At 40.3% G+C, this 9,353-nt stretch overlaps 1 non-coding gene across 1 annotated transcript; it reads right to left on the bottom strand.

Annotated features, from left to right (window-relative positions):
- Window positions 1-4,692: 4,692 nt before the first annotated feature.
- LOC119627380 (U6 spliceosomal RNA) lies at window positions 4,693-4,799 on the bottom strand. The gene has a single exon (XR_005243582.2). It is a non-coding gene; the product is annotated as a U6 spliceosomal RNA (small nuclear RNA).
- Window positions 4,800-9,353: the final 4,554 nt, after the last annotated feature.

Here is a 9,353-nt window from a genome sequence, read left to right as displayed (position 1 = left end):
GAACTATCCTATTAGTTCTGGCCCTCTAGAGAACGCTGACGAACACGGGACCCAACCCATAGCAATTGCTGTATTTTACTTCATGAGCTATAAACACTGGTTGTGTATTGAAATCATCTTGTGAGTTGAAAAACCTACAGTACCTGTGGCCCATCCAAGACCAATTAAATCAATGTCTATAAAAGGTCACAGGTATTCTTCATACAGAGAGATGAGATCACAGTTTGAAATTAATATCGTAAATGCATTCTTACAATGGAGGACACTGACTCACAAAGAAATTCAGATCTTGATAAGAAACCAGACTTGAAAGTAGGTAGATAGGCTGGGCAACCCATTTACTGACTCAAGAATGGAGATGTGATAATAATTTATGGGACTCCATTGGAATGCACTGGGAGCCCAGAATAAATGAACCGGAGACAAGAACAGTACCCTAACTTGATGTATGGTTGGACCCTGAAATAAGGTAGCAGTGGAGATAAAGCAGGAAAAGGTTTGAAGAGAGCTCTTATTTCACATTTGTGAATGCTCATTATTATAAACATGGGAAGAGAGGAATATGAAGGAGAAAAGTCTCAGCTGATTACATGTTTCTTTTGGGGGAATTGGGTGGATAATAGTGTCATTCTCTAAGATGGGTGTTTGTTCATCTTATTCAGTAAGGGAAATAAAAGAATTGAGAAATGGAAATGGGTTCACTTTGGACACAGTGTATGTGGGATACAGCCAATCTGGAAGTTAGGAGAAATTTGAAATGGAGAGATTGAGTGTGTTATTTTGCACAAAAGCTGGCAGTTAAAGTTCCAAGAGTTGATAGGATCACTTAAGTTTTACCTAAAGATTGGAGAACAAAGAAGCTATGGTTACAAAGTAACGGCACACCAAGATTTAAGTGATGGACAGAGGTAAGTTACTGAAGTAGATTTGTATATAGCTAGCATTTTGAGCACTATATTAGTCAGGGTTCTCTAGAGGGACAGAATTAATAGGAGATATATATACATATATATACGTGTGTGTGTATATATATGTGTATGTGTATATATATGTGTGTGTGTATATATATGTGTGTGTATATGTGTGTGTATATGTGTGTGTGTATATGTGTGTGTGTATATATGTGTGTGTGTGTATATATGTGTGTGTATATGTGTGTGTGTGTATATATATGTGTGTGTGTATATATATGTGTGTGTGTGTATGTGTGTGTGTATGTGTGTGTGTGTGTGTGTGTGTGTGTGTGTGTATATAAGTTTGTTAAGTATTAACTCACATGATCACAAGGCCCCAAATAGTCCATCTGCAAACTGAGGAGCAAGGAAAGCCAGTCAGAGTCCCAAAACTGACAAACTTGGAGTCCAGTGTTTGAGGGCAGGAAAATTCCAGCAGGGGGGAAAGATGTATGCTGTAAAGCTAAGCCAGTCTGGTCTTTTGACATTTTTCTGCCTGCTTTACATTCTATCTGTGCTGGCAGCTGATTAGACAGTGTCCACCCAGGTTAAGGGTGGGTCTGACTTTCCCAGTCCACTGACTCAAATGTTAATCTCCTGTGGCAACACCCTCGCAGACACACCCAGGATTAATACTTTGGATCCTTCAATCCAATCATGTTGACACTCGGTATTAACCATCACAAGCACCAAGAACATCTTGTGATTTAAACACCTGTACTAGTAATAATTCAATCTTTTAAGAAAAGGGAAGAGAACGACTTTGATTTTAAAATGACTATACAACTAATTCAAAATTTCATTGAGTATTGACTCTATTTTCTTCACAATCACATTTCTGGATGATCAAAGGGAGAATTCAAATGCGGTTGGCCCTTTGTACTCCGTGAGTAATTGGATCTCTCCTGTGATTAAAACTCTCCATGGCATATGTGTTTCTCTGAGATTTAGCATAAAGAACATAAGCTGATTTATAAAGCCTCCTTACCACTACAATCCAGAAACAACTGTTAGTAACATTGGAGTGAAAGTCAGATTCCAGACTTTCTCAAAACCAGATCACTCCCTAGTGTGGCTAAAAACCCCCCAGGAGCCCAGGAGGAGACAGCATACTGAGCTGAGAATAAGAAGTGTGGGGGCACCCAGATGATGGTTACTTTTATAGTGTTTTATTGAAAAATGAGGGCCCAGACAGGATTTTGCTGACAGTTTTCCTAGATCGATTAGTTATTATATGAGATACTCCTCTAAGAACAATTATTGAAAATGCATTTTTATCAGCTAAAACCCCTATACTTTTCACTCATTTATTCAATTAATATTTTTTGCATTTTTGCAAAGTACCTACATCTGAACTAGACTTAACAAATGTGTAAGATACATATCTGTTATCCAGGGCCTATTTGAATATATGCATGTTTCAACTTTCCTACTAATTTACATAACACATTTTATTTTGTTCCTTTCAAAGTATTCAGTACTAAAAATTAGAACATGAGTCTTTCTTACTTTTAAATTACCACATATTTGTGGTATTCTGTTCACTCATTCTTTGTTCTGAATTTGTTCACACAAGTAAATTTTGTGAACTAATTTATTTAGTGGTCAAATCCTAAAATTCATCAAAAGTAGATCAATTACAAATCATCTTCCTCATTGCTTTTCTTATTCCATTATATGTTGCTGGTTATATCATTTTTTTTCTTAGAATGGTATTTAAAGTTTTTATTTCTAAAAATACAAATAACAAATGCTCTTTTTAAAGCCTTTAGATTATTTTTCAAATAATTATAAAACTAAGCATTGAAAATACATCTTATAATCTTTAAACACAATGATTTTTATTAACTGCTAATGCATACTCCTTCCATGTTTTTTTCCTACTTTTATTCATATAATTTATGCTATTTTCATTCCAAAGTGATTATAACATATACATAAATCTACCTCCTTCCTTTTAAAAGTATCATGTGCAACATCCCATGTGATTAATTTTCTACCTAAGCTTAATGGCTGCATGATGTTTTGCATTATCCATGTGTTACCTGCTTTCTAGAGAATTGTGAGAGAATACATTTCTGTTGTTTTCAACCACCATGTTTGTATTAATTCTTACAATAGTCACAGAAAACCAATGCAGGAACTATAATCTTTTCCTTAGGGTTTTGAAGTATAGATCTATCAGGTTTTCAGAAAAAAAAAAAATACCTACTTCTTTCACTTTCTTATCTGCTGTGATTAAAAACTATTGTTTGCCAGCCAACCAGGAAACTGTATTCAATATAGAAATAAACTTTCTGTCCCCATGTATTTGGGCTGAAGTGGAGACTAGTGTGATTGACAAGATAGCAGACCACTCATGGATTTCAAGTCACAGCCCATAACTCTAAAATAATCACAGAATATTTATTCACTATGGTACTGCATGGGTGGGTGGGTGGAATTCATGTATAATAAAAGGGTCTGCCCTCCAGAATTGAGAATCTAATGAGTAGAAGGACAAATGTTAGAAAAGCCATGTGTGTGCTACTGGATCATAAGCTCCTCCAGGGCAGGGCTTTGAATGTCTTTTATCCTTAGTATGCAGAAAAGTGTCCAATAAGCAGATACCATTTACAAGGTCATTTTGTCAGTTACATGGTAATATGGTTAGGATTTATGCCCCCACTCAATTCACATCTTGAATTGTAATACCCGTAATCCCCATGTGTCAAGGGGGAGACCAGATGGAGGAAATTGAAACATCAGGGTGGTTTCCCCGTGCTATTCTTGTGATAGTGAGTGAGTTCTCACAAGATCTGATGGTTTTATAAAGGGCTCTTCCGTCTTCAATCAGCACTTCTCCTTCCTGCTGCCTTGTGAAGAAGGTGCTCGCTTTCCCTTTGCCTTCCCCCATGATTGTAAGTTTCCTGAGGCCTCCTCAGCCATGCACAACTCTGAGTCAATTAAACCTCTTTCCTTTATAAATTGCCCAGTCTTGGGCAGTTTCTTATAGCAGTATGAAAATGGACTAATACACAGATTGAGTTACACAATGTGGGTAATGTAGAAAATACACAATGAGGGAGGAACAAGAGAGGTTCCAGGGACAGGGGGTCCCAGAGGCAGCAGGTCTCACTCAGAGTCTATGAAGAAGAATGAGACCTCCTGGGCAGAGTCTGTGGGGGCAGCATCTTGCGCTTCTTTTCTCTGAGCCACTTTCAGCTCTTGGCACTGAAATGCTCATATGTTGAATGAGAGAGTACCAGGAAAAACGGATACCTTGGAAACAGTAACACAAGAAACGAAGAGTTGGGAAGATTTTCTCTGTTCACTGCGAGACTGTTCCTACTGGGCTTGCAATTCACTCCTAATCCTGTTGTGGAGTGAACTGTACTCCTCAAAAGAAGATACGTTCAAGTCCTAGCCCCAGTACCTGAGAATTGACCTTATTTTGAAATAGCATCTTTGCAGATATAATCAAGATGAGTTCGTAATGAAGTAAGGTGGGCCATAAGTTCAATATGACTGGTGTCCTTATTAGAAAAGGAGAAGAGACACAGGAAGAATGTCATGTGATGACAGAGGCAAAGACTGGAGAGATGCATCTTCAAGCCAAGGACAGCAAGAAGCTGGAAACCACTAGAAGCGAAGAGAGAAGTAAGCAATGATCTACCTCTACAGCCTTCAGAGAGCACATGGCCCTACCAACACCCTGATCTCAGACTTCTGGCCTCCACAACTGTGGGGATACATTTGCATTCTTCTGGAATACCTCATGGATTTGCATGTCATCCTTGTGGAGGGGCCGTGCTAATCTTGTTTATGTCATTCCAATTTTAGCATTAGTGCTGTGGAAACGAGCACCATTTGCATTGTTTAAAGCAACTCAGTTTGCGGACTCTGGGTGGGCAGCCACAGGAAAGTAATCTAGGTCCCAACATCCATCTAGACTGTGATGCACACTCTTGTTCCTCCCACCTGAACAAACTGCCTCCCCTGCAGATGTCTCAAGCAGTGGTCATGTTCTCTCTACAATTATCATTACCACTGAGCTTAGAGGGAGGTAGAACGCCTATTAACTATTCCCTCATTTCATTTTCTGGCCATTCTTTCTTTCTCCTCCCTGAAAATCCCCAGCTCGTAATCTTATGTTTTCCTGTTGCTGCTTTTTTCCAATGATTGAGTTATTGCCCTATATTTTAAGACAATGTTAGCTCATGGCCCATTCTCTCAAGTTTTACACAGACTTAATTCCTCACAATTTCTTTTTTCATTTTTCCTTTTTTTTTTTTTTTTTTTTTGAGATGGAGTCTCGCTCTGTTGCCAGGCTGGAGTACAGTGACGCGATCTCAGCTCATTACAACCTCTGCCTCCCAGGTTCAAGCGATTCTCCTGCCTCAGACTCCTGAGTAGCTGGGACTACAGGCAAGCGCCACCACGCCCAACTAATTTTGTATTTTTAGTAGAGATGGGGTTTCACCATGCTGGCCAGGATGGTCTCAATCTCTTGATCTCATGATCTGCCCACCTCAGCCTCCCAAAGTGCTGGGATTTTATAGGCGCGAACCACTGTGCCTGGCCCCCTCACAATTTTTTAAATGTTTTTAGATGATCCTTTTAACATCTTGGCCTTCAGATTTCCAGAACTCCTCTTTTTGAAAGAGCTTGTTCTTAGCGCTACCTTGGTTATTTGTTCTCACGTACATAGACTCGATAAATGCTTCCTATTTTCCCAGCTCTCCATTTTATATCTCTAGCCTAACAAAGCTTTACCCTCACTGGGATTTTCTGTATATTGATCTTACAATGTGTCACTACCCTTCACCCTCTTGATATTTGTACTTTCCTCACTACCCAGCTTACATTTTGTGGTTAATCTATACGAAACTCCTGCAAACACTCTTGACTCCTTTGCTCCTCTCTTCAACATACTTTAATGGCAAAACTACAACTCTGGTTGAATCCAAACTTTTGCTGACCAGATTTCTATATTTTTGTAGCTGTTATGTTGGGGAAAGACAAGCAACTGCAGTGACCTGTTCTGAGGTGAGGTTCATGCCCGTGGGCCTTCGTGCTGCAGGGCAGTGATGCATACACACACCACTACACATTGCTGGGTCAGTCAATTTTCCACTGTCCTAGACTATGATTTCTCACTGTCTCCTTTCTCCACAAACCTTTATTATTTCCTCTCCACTTCTTATGCTCAGCCTGATGTCTTCCTTACTGAGAAAACTGAAGCAGTCAGAAGGGAAATTCTTCAAGCTCCTATCACATCAACTTACAAACATCTCTATCGACATATTCTGGCTTCCTGTGTGCTACCACAGATGCACGTCTATGCTCTTATCTAAAACCAGACTCTGCAATTGTACACCAAATCCCATCCACTCCTGCTTATTCAAAATCATCACTGTAACAATTTTTCTGCCTTCTCCTGCATTATCAGTGTTCCTTTTTAAATAATGGTTTATTCTCAATGGCTTAAAAACATCATGTAATACTTCCTTCTGTCAAAACTTTTTTTTTCTTAACCTCACTTTCCCTGCATTCTATTTGTTCTCATTAGCAGTAGAAATCACCAGCATTACCTGTATTTGTAATATCCAATCCTTCTCTTATTCTGCCTTAACTATCTTTAGATCAGTTTTCTATAATTACAGGATAACTTTTCTCTTGAGTAACCAAAGATCGCCACATAGCCAAATCCAATGATCCACTATCATTTTACTGAACCTGCTAGCTGTATTTGACAGCTTTAATCAAACCTCGTCCTCATCATCATCTTCACTTTCTTCAACTTACTGAAGAAGCAGGACACATAATTTTTCTTCTCACTTATTGACCACATTTTCTCCATAACCTTTGCTGATTCTGTCTCTTCTTCCTGTTCTCTTATTGCTGGGGTACTTTAGGGCCCTTGGCCCTCTTCTCTGTGTACACATGTTTGATGTTATCTACTCTCATATACCTTTAAATACTATCTCTATGCTTCTAACTTGAACACTTGTATCTGCATGCCAGACTTCTTCTCTGAACTTGCCTCAATCTATACAACTCTGTACCTGGCATCTCACTTGTCTCATAAACATCTTAAACTCAACATGACATAAACTGAACTCATGCTCTTCCCCAAAAAAACAAACTCATTTTACTTGTAACCTTCTCTCTCTGTTGAAGATAAAGAAATCCTTCTAGTTGGGTTAGACTAAAAACAAAACAACAACAACAAAAAACGACTTAGGATCATTTTTACCTCCTCCCTGTCTTTCCATTTTAATCTCTCAACATAGATTGATGTCTCTGCTTTTTAAGTGCTACTAAGAAAATCGTTCAGGCCACCATCCCGCTTTGCCCCCAGAGAACAACAATCACCTACTAGCTGATCTTCCTGCTTCCACATTTGTCCTCTCTACTTAAAAGTCAACATAATAGTCAAAGTGTTTTTGGTTTGTTTGTTTAAAATATAAAGTAGTCTGTGCTTTCTTTCCGTGACTCAAAACCCTTTCTTGGCTCCCTGTTTCACTCAAAGTGAAAGCCAAGCTCCTCACAATGGCAGGGCACTTAAGGAAGCTGCCTCCTTAACCTTTGCAACCTCGACCTGCAGCCTTCTACCTCATTCATCCTGCACAAGCCTCAGTGGCCATTTCTGGTTTATTCCTTTTTTTTTTTTTTTTAAGAGTCTTGCTCCATCACCCAGGCTGGAGGGCAGTAGTGCAATCTCGGCTCTCTGGCACCTCCATCTCCCAGGTTAAAGCAATTCTCATGCCTCAGCTTCCCGAGTAGCTGAGATTACAGGCATGCGTCACCATGCCTGGCTAATTTTTGTATTTTTAGTAGAGATGAGGTTTCGCCATGTTGACCAGGCTGGTCTCAAATTCATGACCTCTTGTGATTCACCCACCTCAGCCTCCCAAAGTGCTGGAATTACGGGCGTGAGTCACCGCACCCAGCCTTCGCCGTCTCTTCATTTTGTGAGCACATCTGTCACATCCAGTCTCGGGGCATTTCTACTAGCTGTTCCCTTGGAACACCCTTTTCTTCTCCTTACGGCCCTCAAGATCTTTCTCAAATATGTGATTTTAGTGAGGGCTAATATGACCCCTTATTTTAATAACAAATTCTGCTTCTCACTTTTCCTGCAATCTCAATTCCTGTCACTCTGTTCTTTTTCTTTTTAATAGAGTTTGTTGCTTGATACTTCTGTGCACCATGCTTTCTGCTTGTTGCCGGAATCCTCCTACTATAAGGTTAGCTTAGTGATGCAGGGGTTTTCTTTCTTTCTTTCTTTGTAACATACACCAAGCATCGAGAATAGCATCTGCAGCGTTATTTTCTCCAGGTATTCGTTGAGAGAACAGAATAAACCCATGCTTCGGTGTTTAAGCTAGGAGGGCAATTCAAAAGTCAGGCACCACGGTCCTTCCAGCTGATTCAAACTAAGAACCTTAGTCATCCTTTTAGAATCACAGGTTAGAATCACTGCGGGACCTTTAAAAATAAATGCTAATATCTGGGCCCCTCTCCCAGACCAAGTCCACATGAGATCTCTGGGTGCGGAAGTCAGGCAGGATGTTCTGGAGAAATTCCCAAGAGACTTTTAAGAGCCATCAGAAGGAAGAGCTACTGCCATAGTGAGACAGCCATGGGGTGGGGGGAGGGCCAGAAAACCTCCACCTGGGCTGCTGCGCACTGGGAAGGTGGACTGGGGTGGAGCCACAGAAATTTGCGCCTTTTGCAGCTGGGAGGAGCCTGGTCCCTCCTCTTCCTGTGTGGAATTTGGGATTCAAGCTGCGAGGTGGGAAGTACTCTAGCAGGGACGCTGGCCTTGCCTTCAAACCATCTGGCGAGCCTAAACTTTCGTGGCCATGGGACAAGAACCCTGTCTTTAGATGAACCAAGAAAAAGTTCTGCAACAGTAAGTTCCTATGTCCTAAAACCTACTCCCGCCTCCTGTTTCCCATTCCTCAGGTGTTTAGGGGAAAGTGGTCACTCACTGAAACTAGGCAAATAATGACCACTTGACCCCGACTGGCTGAGACCAGTTACCTGAAGGTGCCCACAGCAGCTAAGCTTTAGATCTTCAGTTAAAACTGATTAAAGTGGATGTTTATTTCTCTTCTACTGCTTGGGTGTTCTGAATATGTTAGTTCCATGTTTAGGTTTGCTGTTTATAAATTCTCTCATTCCAATTATCCCTCAACTTGTTCAGCACTTATGAAACAGGATGTTTTTCCTTAGGGAAATGTTTGAGACCTGATTCTATGTGCTAACAGGTACCCAGACACACCCCCTTGGCATGTTCCTGAGTTCTGTTACTATAGTTTACTCTGAATAAATTACAATGTGTGGAGATAGGTCAGGAGTTTCAGTGACCTGTTTTTACCGAGACACTCTCCAGGCTTTGTCCCCTTAGAT

Source organism: Chlorocebus sabaeus, chromosome 14 (assembly GCF_047675955.1).
Source record: "Chlorocebus sabaeus isolate Y175 chromosome 14, mChlSab1.0.hap1, whole genome shotgun sequence".
Taxonomy (NCBI): Eukaryota; Metazoa; Chordata; class Mammalia; order Primates; family Cercopithecidae; genus Chlorocebus; species Chlorocebus sabaeus.
The sequence above is the reverse complement of the archived record's forward strand: the minus strand, read 5'-3'. Positions and strand labels throughout refer to the sequence as shown.